At 43.9% G+C, this 15678-nt stretch overlaps 1 pseudogene; it reads right to left on the reverse strand.

Moving 5' to 3' along the window:
* Positions 13927-14961, reverse strand: Gm10257 (predicted gene 10257; annotated as a pseudogene).

Consider the following 15678-nt stretch of genomic DNA (forward strand, 5'->3'; position numbering starts at 1 on the left):
CCATCTATAGTAGTGAGTATGCTCTAGTTATTTATCTGCAACAAATATTTTCTTCAGTTGTTAATAAGAGGGGGAATATTTCTGGCTCAGGAACTATGGGCCCACATCCTATTTTATTATATCCACCCTTAATTTTTCGTGTTTTGAGTCTGTCTAATACTCTGCTGTTTTAGACAATATTTTAAAGGACATACTGTCCACAATTTTGTTTGTTGGGGAGAATTCTCATGCCAGCGTTCCAGAGGCTCTCTGATTATTGCTGGACAGGGAGCAGAAACGAAGCAAAGGGAAGGGCTGTGTGGACCATGCTGGGGACCAGGCATAGCACAAGGCTTGAGCAGATGCTGTCAGCCTTACGGAGTGTTAAGTAAGCATGAGTTCTTGTGAGATGGGTGAACAAATAGATCTGGAGACGCTAAGGAAAACAATTTAGTACTTCAAAAAGAAGGCTTTTGGGGATCCCTCGAATCCTGGATCTGTATTTCACAGCAACGTTTTTTTCCCTTTCAGCCACAGTGATCACTAAAACAGAGACCTGTGACTCACAGGCCCAGGTATTTTAATACTCGGATTCCATTTGGTGGCATTGCTTGGCGAGGTTACTGAGCCCTTAAGAGGCGGAGCCTTACTGGAGGATGTATAGCAACCACCACGGGGTAGAGTGGGGCAGGGGAGGGCTCTGAGAGTTTATAGCGTCACCCATTCCCAGTTTGCTGTTTCTGCTTCCTGCCACCATTTTCTATTGTTGCCCTGTCTCCCTACCGTACCACCCAAATGGACTCTCCTCTGCAAAACTGTAAGCCAACATAAACTGTTTCTTCTATAAACAAACAAGCAAAGATATAAAAACTAAAAAATGCTACAAAAAAAGAGGACCAAAGTAGATGAATGGCACATTAACTCTTCTTTCCCAGTAGTTGGGATGGGACCCAACCTTTCATGTGCATGTTAGACATCTCCTCGACCACTGAGCCACATCCCAGTCCTGAATCCCTTCATAATACATTATGCCCTTTCTTGTTTTCTATCAACTAATTAAGGAACTATTTAATTAATTAACTTTACATCTCAGCCACAGCTTCCCCTCCGTCCTCTCCTCTCAGTCCCTTCCTCTCCCCTCCCCCTCTTTCCACGCATACTCTCTAACCAGAGAGCATGGTTCAGTCTCAGTGAACCCTTATGGGCCCAGGTTAGTTGATTCTTAGGTTTTCTTGTGTTGACCTTGACCTCTCTGGCTCCTCCAACCCTTCCAACCCTTCTTCTGCAGGATTCTCCAAGCTCCACTTAAGGTTTGGCTGTGCTTCTCTGCATCTGTTTCCCCCACATTATGCCCTTTTCATATGTGTGGAATTGTCTTTATCTCTACACTGTGTCAACTCTGGATGAACTCTCTAATTTGTCAGCGTGTACTCTGGTGGTCTTCCTTATCTTCTGGAGGAACAGGCTTGAAGGAAGGAGGCAAATGCTTGAGAAACCGAAACAGACCGGCAGCCAGGGGAGAAGATAAATCACGAAAGCCTTACTCTGCATGAGTCATCATCAGTGTGGCAGAATCTGGTTAGGAAAGCAGAGGGCACAGACGCTGGTGGAAATGAATTTCCGTTATAACTGTGAGCGACATAGACGTTTCAATGCCAGCAAGAGTAGGATTTGACTATCTAGAAAGCTGGGCTTTCCTGTAAGGATTCTAGATGCTTAAAGGATGCCAGGTAGTTGGAACTGTTGCCTTTGCCCTGGGTATAGAAATGAGACCATTAAACGCATGGTGAAGCATGGGATGCTGGTTCCCTTCCCACAGAAGGCAGGCACATGACTGAGCTATGTGGGAAGGGGATGGAAAAGAAGGGAAGGTAAGCAATTGTAAAAATTATGCAATTTTAAGTGACGTGCAGGCATGTCGGGCTCTGGGTTCAGAGTGGACGCTGTGTATGTAGAATCTGAGGGAACTGTTTCCTTTTTTTTTTTTTTTAAATATTTTTATTACATATTTTCCTCAATTACATTTCCAATGCTATCCCAAAAGTCCCCCATACCGTCCCCCCACTTCCCTACCCACCCACTCCCATTTTTTGGCCCTGGCGTTCCCCTGTACTGGGGCATATAAAGTTTGCTTGTTCAATGGGCCTCTCTTTCCAGTGATGGCCGACTAGGCCATCTTTTGATACATATGCAGCTAGAGTCAAGAGCTCAAGGTTACTGGTTAGTTCATAATGTTGTTCCACCTATAGGGTTGCAGATCCCTTTAGCTCCTTGGGTACTTTCTCTAGCTCCTCCATTGGGGGCCCTGTGATCCATCCAATAGCTGACTGTGAGCATCCACTTCTGTGTTTGCTAGGCCCCGGCATAGTCTCACAAGAGACAGCTACATCTGGGTCCTTTCGATAAAATCTTGCTAGTGTATGCAATGGTATCAGCGTTTGGAAGCTGATTATGGGGTGGATCCCTGGATATGGCAGTCTCTAGATGGTCCATCCTTTCATCTCAGCTCCAAACTTTGTCTCTGTAATTCCTTCCATGGGTGTCAACCACTCTGGAAATCAGTCTGGCGGTTCCTCAGAAAATTGGACATAGTACTACCGGAGGATCCAGCAATACCTCTCCTGGGCATATATCCAGAAGATGTCCCAACCGGTAAGAAGGACACATGCTCCACTATGTTCATAGCAGCCTTATTTATTTATTTATTTATTTTCCATTTTTATTAGGTATTTAACTCATTTACATTTCCAATGCTATACCAAAAGTCCCCCATATCCACCCACCCCCACTCCCCTGCCCACCCACTCCCCCTTTTTGGCCCTGGTGTTCCCCTGTACTGGGGCATATAAAGTTTGCAAGTCCAATGGGCCTCTCTTTCCAGTGATGGCCGACTAGGCCATCTTTTGATATATATGCAGCTAGAGTCAAGAGCTCCGGGGTACTGGTGAGTTCATAATGTTGTTCCACCTATGGGGTTGTAGTTCCCTTTAGCTCCTTGGGTACTTTCTCTAGCTCCTCCATTGGGAGCCCTATGATCCATCCATTAGCTGACTGTGAGCATCCACTTCTGTGTTTGCTAGGCCCCAGCATAGTCTCACAAGAGACAGCTACATCTGGGTCCTTTCAATAAAATCTTGCTAGCAGTCTGGCGGTTCCTCAGAAAACTGGACATAGTACTACCGGAGGATCCAGCAATACCTCTCCTGGGCATATATCCAGAAGATGCCCCAACTGGTAAGAAGGACACATGCTCCACTATGTTCATAGCAGCCTTATTTATAATAGCCAGAAGCTGGAAAGAACCTAGATGCCCCTCAACAGAGGAATGGATACAGAAAATGTGGTACATCTACACAATGGAGTACTACTCAGCTATTAAAAAGAATGAATTTATGAAATTCCTAGCCAAATGGATGGACCTGGAGGGCATCATCCTGAGTGAGGTAACACATTCACAAAGAAACTCACACAATATGTATTCACTGATAAGTGGATATTAGCCCCAAACCTAGGATACCCAAGATATAAGATATAATTTGCTAAACACATGAAACTCAAGAAGAATGAAGACTGAAGTGTGGACACTATGCCCCTCCTTAGATTTGGGAACAAAACACCCATGGAAGGAGTTACAGAGACAAAGTTTGGAGCTGAGATGAAAGGATGGACCATGTAGAGACTGCCATATCCAGGGATCCACCCCATAATCAGCATCCAAAAGCAGCCTTATTTATAATAGCCAGAAGCTGGAAAGAGGGAACTGTTTTCAAGAGTGACCCTGTTCCAGTGCTCTCTGTCTAGAGAGAATGTTCTGGAAGATGGTTAAGTGTGTGTGTGTGTGTGTGTGTGTGTGTGTGTGTGTGTGTGTGTGTGAGAGATGAAAGAGTATGCTTGGAGACTTTGGGTAGCACAGGCCCCACAGGCTCCAGGATGATGTGTACAGCCTGTGGTGGTAGCCTGCACTGCCTGTGTCCTGTTGCTCGGTGTAGCATGGCCCTGCATCATCTCGAGAGCATCCCTAACCATACAGCTGTGCCTGTGAGGTGGGCCTGCCTTGCCACCCCTGGGGCTTCAGAAAGTGATTAAGTGGTCATGTCTCCTTGCTAACCATCAACTCTGCAGATAGCAAAGCAAAGGAACTCTGAGCTCTTCCCCCTCCCACCCCCAGACAGGGTTTCTCTGAGTAGTCCTGGCTGTCCTGGAACTTGCTCTGTAGACCAGACTGGCCTCAAATTCACAGAGATTCATCTGCCTCTGCCTCCTGAGTTCTGGGATTAAAAGTTGGCACCACCACTGCCTGGCTTGAGCTTATAATTTTAAGTCTAGCTTCCATTCCATAACTCTTATGCCAAAGCAAAATTGTTTAGGCTATTGAAGTAGATGGGTTTCTTTTTCCTTCAATTATTCCTAGGCAATAGTAGCATAATAACTTATTGAATATAAGAGAGACAAGCTTAGCGCGTGTGTGTGTGTGTGTGTGTGTGTGTACATGTATATGGATGTAAGTACTTGTAGAGGTCAGAGGTCACCATCAGGGCCTTCCTCAATTGCTCTTATCCTGATTTTTAGAGACAAAATCTTTCTCTAAACCCAGCGTTTGCCAATTTGGCTAGATGGCCCAACAAGAAAGGATTCTGTTGCCTCTGTTTCCTCAACACTTTGATTACAAGTACACATCTGGCTTTCTCACATGAGCACTAGGGATTGACTCGGGCCCTCTAGGTGTGCATCAGCCACATTACCAGCTGAGCTGTCTCTCCAGTCCCAGGTTTGGTTTTTTAAAAGAAAGAAGGAATTTATAGAGTTGTAAAATACATAAATTCCACTAAAATACCTATTATCAGTTCACAGGGTACTGATTTCTCTAAAGTCTTTGTTATGAGAACTGCATAGAGGCCATGTGATCATTCCTCTGTATAAGTTAAAACAGTTGTTTCTCCTTTATCAGTCGCTATTTCTTCTCCTCTTCCTTCCTCCTCATCTCCTTCCCGATCTTCCCATCTCAGCCTTTCTACAAGCCATTTTTTTTTATTGTTTATTTTAGTTTTTCAGTGCTGAGGACAGAACCCAGGGTCTTGAGTGTGCTAGACAGGCACTACACAACTGAACTACATGCCCAACTCTTAAGTTTTCTGAGGCAGGGTCTTGTGTTTGTAGCTCAGTCTGGCTTTGAACTCTGGACCCTTCTGTCTCTATCTCCTAAGTGGATCACCACCATGCCTGGCACCCTAACAGCCACTTTTTATTGGAATAATTTTAACTATTTATAAGAGTGTTTTGAGACAACCAGTATTGTTCCTATTTTCACAGATAAAGTCCAATAAAAGCCCCCCAGGGTTGAACTTATGGCTCTAAGAATCATCAGAGAGGATTTTTAATTTTCAAGAAAAGGAAGAATGTTCTCCGTGGTTTTTACCCCATCTTGAGGAGAGGGAAAAAAAATTGACATTACCCTTTTCTTTTCTATAAAGACAAAATATACCCAGGAGACACTTTTTGTGTGTGTGTGTTTGCTATTCAATAGCTCCTGAAAATACATCTTTTTGAGACAGGGTTTTATAGTTCACAGAAGCCTTGAACTTACGATGTAGCTGAGGATGGCTTTGAACTTCTGACCCTCCTACTTCTACCTCCTGAGTGCTGAGATTTCCAATGTGCATCACCACACCTGGGTTTTGTGCTCTTAGCAGCCAAACCTTCTGTCTGGCTCACAGCTGTCTGTAACTCTAGTGTCAGGTGATCCAAAGCTCTCTGTTGGCCTCCATGGGCACTGGGTACACATATGGTACACAGACATATGTTCAGGCAAACACTCAAATACATAAAGTAAAAATAAAATCTAAAAAAAAAAAAGAGACGTGACTTTCCTGCATCTCAGTGATTTCACATTGCCCTGTGAACAACGGCAGCTTCTGTCAGTCAGTATCCCCCATCTGTGCGCACTTGAATCCTGTTGTTTTGGCCATACTTGGTACTCCAGGTCTCTGAGATCTCGGGCAGTTCTGTCTCTGCCTCCCATCTCACCATAGGAGTGCTGGGGTTATAGGTACACACGATAGTATCTTGGCTTCTTAAATGTGTGTTCTTGGGTCAGGCTTGTTGGGCCATCTCACTGGCCCCACAATTAATTTTTACATATGGAATGACTTCAGAGGGGAGCCTGTGCTTTGACACCCATTTATAGGCATGGTATAATAAAGCAATGCACTGCATAGATGGAAAATGTCCCGCACGTCCAGTATTTGAAACATTATAGCAATGGGAAGATTTGGGGCAATGGTGACAGGAACAGGGCCCTTCTAAGCCTTGCGGGAGCACATCCAGGAAGGAATTAAAAGACTATGTATAAAATGCCATTTCTCATTCTTCTCTGAGGATATTTGCAGGCAACTGCTCCAGGCACACTAAATGGTTCACTGGCAGAAGAAAATGTTGGTCTCACAGTGGCTCTGTTTCTTCAAGGGCAGGTGAGAGATGCACACTTAACTCATCCTAAGAGACTGTGTGGCTCTGGGTAGATGAAAGGTTATATCCTTTGTCAAAAATCTAATTTCATGAAATTATTCACTCACTCTGCAAACAGACAAACTGGAAAAATAGGTAGGGCAGAAAAAAGAAATTCTTTTCTTCTTAAGGTACCATGGAAGAGAAAAGTCTTTATTGCCAGTGACCCTAAGTGAAAAATTAAATTGGGAGATATGAAAGAAGTTAGGAGGCCCAAGCAGGTTTCACGGGTTAGAAATACAGGGCACAGTATTTTAATCTGGAAAGTACTGAGAATAGGTCTGAGAGAGATACAGTGATACTTAGTTTGAGTGTGCACCGGGACTGATACTCTGGCACTGAAGCACACCTCCCCCTCACAGTGTGTGTGTGTGTGTGTGTGTGTGTGTGTGCGCACATGCACGCACATGCAAAGGGTGTGTTGGTCTAATCAAAGGGAATGTATGTTTAAAACCACTAGATAGGGTTTTCCCAAACTTAACAAGGTGGGATTTTAAATTCTCTCTGCTCCAGCTTCCTTGTGTTGCACACACCTTGGAATGGCCTCCTGAAACAGGGTCCTATTGGTAGAGACTGGATGAATAATCTAACTTTTTCGTCCCTTAGTCTCCTCATCTTTGGACTGTGGATGACAAGAAATAGTTGCTGCATTACTGGGTGGCTTTGGGAAGGCTAGATATATGTGAGCTAATATATGCATATGCTAATATACAAGGCATTCAGCATGATTGTAACATACTGTGCCATCAGTCCCATGTGTAGATATTTGGAAATATTTTACATTATGTAGGTAGGAGCAAATACAAGTAAACATACTTTTATAAGAATGATAGCTCATAGATACGTATTATAATCTATGTATGAAATACATATGAAATACATAGTTTCCTTTATATAAACTTTTTAAAACTAAAGATACAAAGATTATTTCATAATAATAAAGAAATCTTTTTCATTTTTAAAAAAGTTGCATAATATTCCACTGTTTGGATGTCAATAATTCAGACGTTCTTTTTCTCTTGATGAATATTTCATTAGGCTGTTTGAAATCTCTCCTAAACGGTGTGATGTTTTTAAGTCTCAAATGCTGGATGAAACCGTCCCTGGGAAACATTTCTCTAACGTGGTCCACAGGATGGAGGGGGTTTCTTGAATCCTCTCTTGGTCCCTTCCTTTAGTAAAGGGACTCCGGTCCTTCCCGATAGTAAAGTAGAGCGTGCTGGTGTCTAATGGAGTTTGTGCTTTGTATTATCAACATCTATGGAATTGAATTGTTATCTGTTTCTACCCTGGTGGTGTGGTACTAAAAAACAGCCCTTAATGAGAGCTTGTTGACACAACCCAGAATGCAACCCTTTCCCAGCAGAGTGTCAACTCACCAGTAGAGGGCGCTCTTCTTTTGGGAAAAATAATGTCTCTGGGAAGAAAATTTCCACTTAAAACCCCAGTCCTGGGCTGTAGTGTTCTTCTCTGTGGGTAAATGGTGTGCTGTTCCACTGACCATCTAGGGATTAGCGCATTACTGCGTGAATCTATCTTCTGGGTGTGCGATGTATGTGCAGCTTGGAGAGGAAGAGAGTCTGGCATTCTCCTAGGGCTTTAAGGGGAAGGTCTGTGGTTTGATCCAAACCAGGGTTTGGTCCTGATCTTCCTGTGTTGTAGTATTAGAAGCTGAAAGCATATTTCAGGCCATGTCAGGGTATATTCCCTGGGGTATGCTTATAAAACATGTTAATAGTGAATTTTACCCTGTTGGTGAACTCCTGTGGATGTGAGAGGGTACCTGTGAAAATTCTTATGGTCACTTCAGAGAGGAAGAGCTTAACGATGTCTTGGGGACAGTCACTTCTCTTCACTGTCTGTGGTGTTCTTCCTTGCATCCCTGCTCAGTAAACCAAGACTCGGAGCAGTGCAGATAGCTCAAAGTCACTCAGCAAGTGTCACTGCCCACCCTCATACTGCTTCCCCCGAACTTCTAAGTTCCTGAGCTGAAAGTCCATTGCTGTCTATGTGACCAGAATACAGCCTGTTTCCCCTTAGAGCAGTGGTTCTTAGTTTGCGGGTTGCAAACCCTTTGGTAACCGTCATCTCCAGAATTACTTGATTATAATTCATAACAGTATCAAAATTACAATTATGGAGTAAGCAACAAAAATAATTTTATAGTTGGGGGTGGGGGAGTCACCAGAACATGAGGAACTGTGATAAGGGTCACACATTAGGAAGGCCGAGAAGCACTACCCTAGAGCATCTCCCTCTTTCTGCAGGCCCCCACCATTTGTCCTTGGTCTAAGAAGGCCAAGGTCACTGACCTGGCCCCAGCGAGGAAGTTTCCCTTCTGTTTCTCAGTCCAATGTTCTAAAGATAGGAGGATATTCACGAATTTTGGTTTTCCACTCTTTATCCTGGCCATTACTGGACGAAGCTCAGGCACAGGCAAACAATGTCGAATCGACTTCCTTGAAAATGGAAGGCCTGTCCCAGCCTCTGAGTCACGGGCTCAGGTGCGCGGTGCGCCTGAGGCTGGCCTGGTGCCATCTTGTGAACACTTGTGGAAAGGCAGGGTGGCTGCTAGCATGCTGCACGCTAAAGCTGCCTTTCCTGTCTTATTTCCGGTTAAGAAAGAAGGAGCAGAGGAGGAAGAGAAAAGGTGACGTCCAGTTCAGATGCTCGGCAGCTGAACCCTCTGGGAACTTTTAACAGCTCCGTGCATAATCTTACACAGGCAGGGCATAGGCTAATGGAACTGATTAGGGGAAACCAAGTTAGATAACCTTTTCTGTTCTTTTAAAGCTCATCACATCACTTTCAAACTCCACAGGCAACCTTCCAAGATTTGTGTTTGAGGATTTTTTTTTTTTTTCCTGTATAGATGACCTCATTTCTATTCCTAGGGTTACATACCTGCCAAGCATTCACCGATAACACTTGTTAGTTCAAATCTCTCTAGGGTTACAATAAAGTGACATGCAAGTTTCTAACTGAAAAGAAAAGACGCATGAAACTGATGTTAAGAAGCGGGTTGCAGCAGTGGGGTGGTAGCACACACCTTTAATCCCAGCACTCGGGAGGCAGAGGCAGGCAGATTTCTGAGTTTGAAGCCAGCCTGGTCCACAAAGTGAGTTCCAGGACAGCCAGGGCTATACAGAGAAACCCTGTCTTGAAAGAAACAAAACAAAACAAAACAAAAAACAAAAAACAAACAAACAAACAAAAAGAAGTGGGTTGCAGCTGACCCATCCCCAAACTTTAAGAACCCACACTCATGACTGACTTCAGTGAAGCTTGCCTTTCACCAGGGTGATCTGGAGGGCTTGCTGAGCTCCAGGGCAGAGCCCACCCCAGAGCTCCTTATACTTTACGGTTGGGGTGGGATCCACAGTGTTTAACAAGTTTCCTGGGGCTAATGATGTTTCTGGTATGGGGGACTTTTTAAAAATATAGGTTTGGTTATTGTAAGGTTGAAAAGCCCAAGAAAGCCGAATTATGGATTCTCCTTTCCCAGTTGGCTGGAGAAAGTAGTTATTCTGACAGAGAGAGGCAAGGCTCAGGAGGTGGAGCTCGGCTCCCATTCTTCTAATGCTTCCAACTATGTGATCCTGGCAGAGTAACCTTCTCTTCCCGGCACCTCCATTTTCTTATCTGAAAAACAGGGGTCTTCTAGCTCATAGGTTTGTGAGTGCGTATATATGTAGTATACCACGCTGACACATAGAATATCTATAATGAGCTGCTGGGGATATGGCTTGTTTGCTAGAGTGTTTATCTAACACATGGGAATCCCTGCTTTTGTTTCCACGCACCACATAAACATGGTGTTAGGGTTGCATGCCTATAATCCCAGCTCTCAAGAAGAGGAAGACCAGAAATTCAAGGCCACCCTTAGCAACATATTGATCTGAAGCTAGCCTGGGCTACATGAGACCCTGTCTAAAAATAACCAAGAGCCAAAACAACAACAAAACTGAAAAAACAAAACAACATATCCCCAAATCCCAAAACACAAAAAGCTATTGTAATGAATAGCTATTCTTTAAAACATTTGAAACTGAAGAAGAACGAAGACCAAAGTGTGGGCACTTTGCCCCTTCTTAGAATTGGAAACAATCACCCATGGAAGGAGTTACAGAGACAAAGTTTGGAGCTGAGACAAAAGGATGGACCATCTAGAGACTACCATATCCAGGGATCCATCCCATAATTAACCTCCAAACGATGACACCATTGCATACACTAGCAAGCGTTTGTTGCAAGGACCGTGATATAGCTGTCTCTTGTGAGACTAGGCCGGGGCCTAGCAAACACAGAAGTGGATACTCACAGTCAACTATTGGATGGATCACAGGGCCCCCAATGGAGGAGCTAGAGAAAGTATCCAAGGAGCTAAAGAGATCTGCAACCCTGTAGGTGCAACAACATTATGAACTAACCAGTACCCCAGAGCTCTTGACTCTAGCTGCATATGTATCAAAAGATGGCCTAGTCGGCCATCACTGGAAAGAGAGGCCCATTAAACAGGCAAACTTTATATGCCCCAGTACAGGGGAACGCCAGGGCCAAAAAATGGGAATAGGTGGGTAGGGGAGTGGGGGGGGGGAGGGTGGGGGGAACTTTTGGGATAGCATTGAAAATATAATTGAGGAAAATATGTAATAAAAAAAAACAAAACAAAAAAAACATTTTTATACATCTTTGAAGTAGTTACGTTTACTAAAAATAGACCGAAATAAAAATAATTAAATACAAGGCACAGGTACTTTAAATAAGTGTAAGGTGGTAATACTTTATTAAATTAAAAAATTCCCTGAAATGAAATATAGCATCTCCATGATCAGCCTTTGTTGTTCTGAGGTTAAGAGAAGTTGGCCCCTGTGCACCACACTGCTGAGGAGGAAAAACATCAGAACAAAGATTGCATAGAGGCATGATTAGGTAGCTTTTAAAACCATGAAACTCGAAACTTTCCCAGCTGTGGGAGTAGGCACAGCTGCTCCGAGTTTTAAAATTTGTTCTTGAGCTTTCCACCCCTTGCAAAATTGACTCCCTTCCTGGCGTGCCTTTGGTTAAGACTTTGGGTCTCTAGGATGCAAATTGTATTTTCTAGGAGTAATAGCCCATTAATCCGATAATATGCACTGACTCTTTCAGACTAGATTATGTGAGATTAGCTAGGTGTTACCTCGGAAAATACAGTGCCTTGCCCTGAGGGAATAGGTCACAGCTGCCTCTGAGGAAAGATCTGGGGTGTGGGGCTTTATGGGGACATGGGCTGCCAAGGGTACTGGGCAGGGCAGGGGCAGGGCAGGAGAGAGTGCTGGTGGGGGATTCAGCTGGCTACAGTCTCTGCCTGGAGAGTTCCACTTTCCAGTGCTGATTGCCCTCTTTTTTTTTTTTTTTTCCATTTTTTATTAGGTATTTCGCTCATTTACATTTGCAATGCTATACCAAAAGTCCCCCATAGCCACCCACCCCCTCTCCCCTACCCACCCACTCCCCTTTTATGGCCCTGGCGTTCCCCTGTACTGGGGCATATAAAGTTTGCGTGTCCAATGGGCCTCTCATTCCAGTGATGGCCGACTAGGCCATCTTTTGATGCATATGCAGCTAGAGTCAAGAGCTCCGGGGTACTGGTTAGCCCTCTTGTGCACTGAAATGGAGGTAGATGGCTTTAGCGTTGGAGGTTTGGAAGCCTCATGCATACCAGCTCCTCTCCAGGCCTCTGCCTGCAGTGCGCATGACCACTGGCTGTGAGAAGAAATTAAACTGAGTTCTAGTAGATGGACTCATAGAGTTAAGCCTCGCTTTGGGGCACAAAGGTAGCAATAACCCAGTGAGCTTGTCTCCTTCTCCTTTTCTAATGATGACTAAGTCACCTGAAGCAAACATTACATTAGCCTTATCCTAAAATCATGGGAAACCCCGAGACAACTGAAAGATAAGGCTTACTGGAGAGCAAGCTGCGACTTCATTTCATTTTAATAGTTTGTGCTGACTGGAAATCTTTAAACCAATCCCACTGGATGATTTTAGTGGCATTTTCTTGGCTAACCTATCAGAGAGATTGGTGCATGTGGCTTGCTTTCTACTTTAACAGCAAGGGCACACGAGGTTTGTTTTCCCCATGACACAGCATCATCCCTTCCTTCTCTCTGTTAAGTGGGAGGTCCTAGGTAGGAGTCTGGAACCCTTTTCCAGCCCTTGGGTTTTGCGGCAGGCTCGTTAGAACCTGACAGGGGTTCTTGGCACTTCAGCTAGCTCTTGGCAGCCAAGTGACCTTTCACTTTGAATGTAACTAATGTCCACTTGTAATGTCCAGCTCATGAATATTGCCAGACAGATTGGTTGATGGGACAACGCATAAAGACAACTGGTCAGCTCTGCCCTGTCCTCACTTGGCAACTAGTGGCTGTGGATGAAGGATGGGCAGTCTCTGTGGCCAGGGTCCTCAGCACCCAGCCATGGAGGCTGAGCTGGCACTGTGGCCTGGGGAGGGGCTGCAGTGGGGAGCAGAGAGGGGGGAGGACATGTTGGGATTGTTCTCAAGGCCAAGTGCTACAGTTCTGTGTCTATATGAACACTATATCTATAGGTGGACTTTAAGTATGGACTTTTAGCATCATAATTCTGGATTAGAGGATTAGAGAGATATTTGAAGATATTATTTAGTAGCTCTTGGTATTATATTGACATATGACACGATATAGGATATTATATTTATTTAGTCACTACAATCATGTAACTTTAAAGTATACGTCACAGATGTGTATATGTGGGGCAAAGTCAAGGAAAGGAACCTATCAGCCACATAGTTACCTTCTTGTGGTAGAAGTATCCACATTGACACTCTACTATTAGCTGGACTTCCAGGATACAGTGTTGTAACTACAGACTCCAGGATACAGTGTTGTAACTACAGACTCCAGGATACAGTATTGTAACTACAGACTCCAGGATACAGTGTTGTAACTACAGACTCCAGGATACAGTGTTGTAACTACAGACTCCAGGATACAGTGTTGTAACTACAGACTCCAGGATACAGTGTTGTAACTACAGACTCCAGGATACAGTGTTGTAACTACAGACTCCAGGATACAGTGTTGTAACTACAGACTCCAGGATACAGTGTTGTAACTACAGACTCCAGGATACAGTGTTGTAACTACAGACTCCAGGATACAGTGTTGTAACTACAGACTCCAGGATACAGTGTTGTAACTACAGACTCCAGGATACAGTGTTGTAACTACAGACTCCAGGATACAGTGTTGTAACTACAGACTCCAGGATACAGTGTTGTAACTACAGACTCCAGGATACAGTGTTGTAACTACAGACTCCAGGATACAGTGTTGTAACTACAGACTCCTGGATACTACAGACTCCTGTTGCTTTCCAGGCTCGTTCTTACTACAAAGTACAACTTTTTTTTTTTTTTTTTTTTAGTTTAATGTATTTTAATAGCAAACTTACAGGAACAGCACAGAAGACTGACAACATTAAGCACATGTACTTGTATGTAGGACAACTCAGTTAGAAAAGTATAGTGAATGGATGGAATTTACTGTGTGATAAAAATGCTACAAACACCATTTAGTTGCTGTCAATAAGAAATTTACTTATTTTAAAAAAATCCAAATGCTGGCATTGTCCAGAAAATTTTAACAGGTTTATTTATAATTGTTATAAAGTTGAACTGTTGAAATGTGTTCACTGAAACATTTTGCTTGCATTAATGCTTTCCATCTTGCATTTATATTAAAAATTCACACACAAATGAACGTGGAGAAACGCCAATACCTGATTCTGTCCCCTATGTTTCCACTCGCAATCATATACTTAGGTACCTTTGACCCCATGGAAAAAATATCTAACATTCAGAACTACTGATAACAGGAAGAAGAGGAAAAAAAATTTTTTTGAGAATGAAATGTTTCCCCTCATAGTGGACTCTTAAGCACGTTCTCCGCATATGCGGCGTGCTAGCTGGATATCTTTTGGCATAATTGTTACACGTTTGGCATGGATAGCACACAGATTGGTATCTTCAAAAAGGCCAACCAGATAGGCCTCACTTGCCTCCTGCAAAGCACCAATAGCTGCACTCTGGAAGCGCAGATCTGTTTTGAAGTCCTGAGCAATTTCTCGCACCAGACCCTGAAAGGGGAGCTTGCGGATCAGAAGTTCAGTGGACTTCTGATAGCGTCTGATTTCACGGAGTGCCACAGTACCAGGCCTGTAACGATGAGGTTTCTTCACCCCTCCAGTAGAGGGCACACTCTTGCGAGCGGCTTTTGTAGCCAGTTGTTTCCTGGGTGCTTTACCACCGGTGGATTTGCGGGCAGTCTGCTTTGTACGAGCCATGGTATGGACACCTCCTTACTTACCCCCCTTCACCTTCGGCTGGAGCTCGGCAAGCGAGAGGCGGCACTGGCGTTGGAGAGTGGCAGCGGCACGGCGAAGGCTGTGAACACAATTACAAAGCACCTGAAAAAATGTTCAACATCCTTAATCATCAGGGAAATGCAAATCAAAACAACCCTGAGATTCCACCTCACACCAGTCAGAATGGCTAAGATCAAAAATTCAGGTGACAGCAGATGCTGGCGTGGATGTGGAGAAAGAGGAACACTCCTCCATTGCTGGTGGGATTGCAGGCTTGTACAACCACTCTGGAAATCAGTCTGGCGGTTCCTCAGAAAATTGGACATAGTACTACCGGAGGAACCAGCAATACCTCTCCTGGGCATATATCCAGAAGATGCCCCAACTGGTAAGAAGGACACATGCTCCACTATGTTCATAGCAGCCTTATTTATAATAGCCAGAAGCTGGAAAGAACCCAGATGCCCCTCAACAGAGGAATGGATACAGAAAATGTGGTACATCTACACAATGGAGTACTACTCAGCTATTAAGAAGAATGAATTTATGAAATTCCTAGCCAAATGGATGGACCTGGAGGGCATCATCCTGAGTGAGGTAACCCATTCACAAAGGAACTCACACAATATGTACTCCCTGATAAGTGGATATTAGCCCAAAACCTAGGATACCCAAGATTTAAGATACAATTTCCTAAACACATGAAACTCAAGAAAAATGAAGACTGAAGTGTGGACACTATGCCCCTCCTTAGAAGTGGGAACAAAACACCCTTGGAAGGAGTTACAGAGACAAAGTTTGGAGCTGAGA

Source organism: Mus musculus, chromosome 13, assembly GCF_000001635.26.
Source record: "Mus musculus strain C57BL/6J chromosome 13, GRCm38.p6 C57BL/6J".
Taxonomy (NCBI): domain Eukaryota; kingdom Metazoa; phylum Chordata; class Mammalia; order Rodentia; family Muridae; genus Mus; species Mus musculus.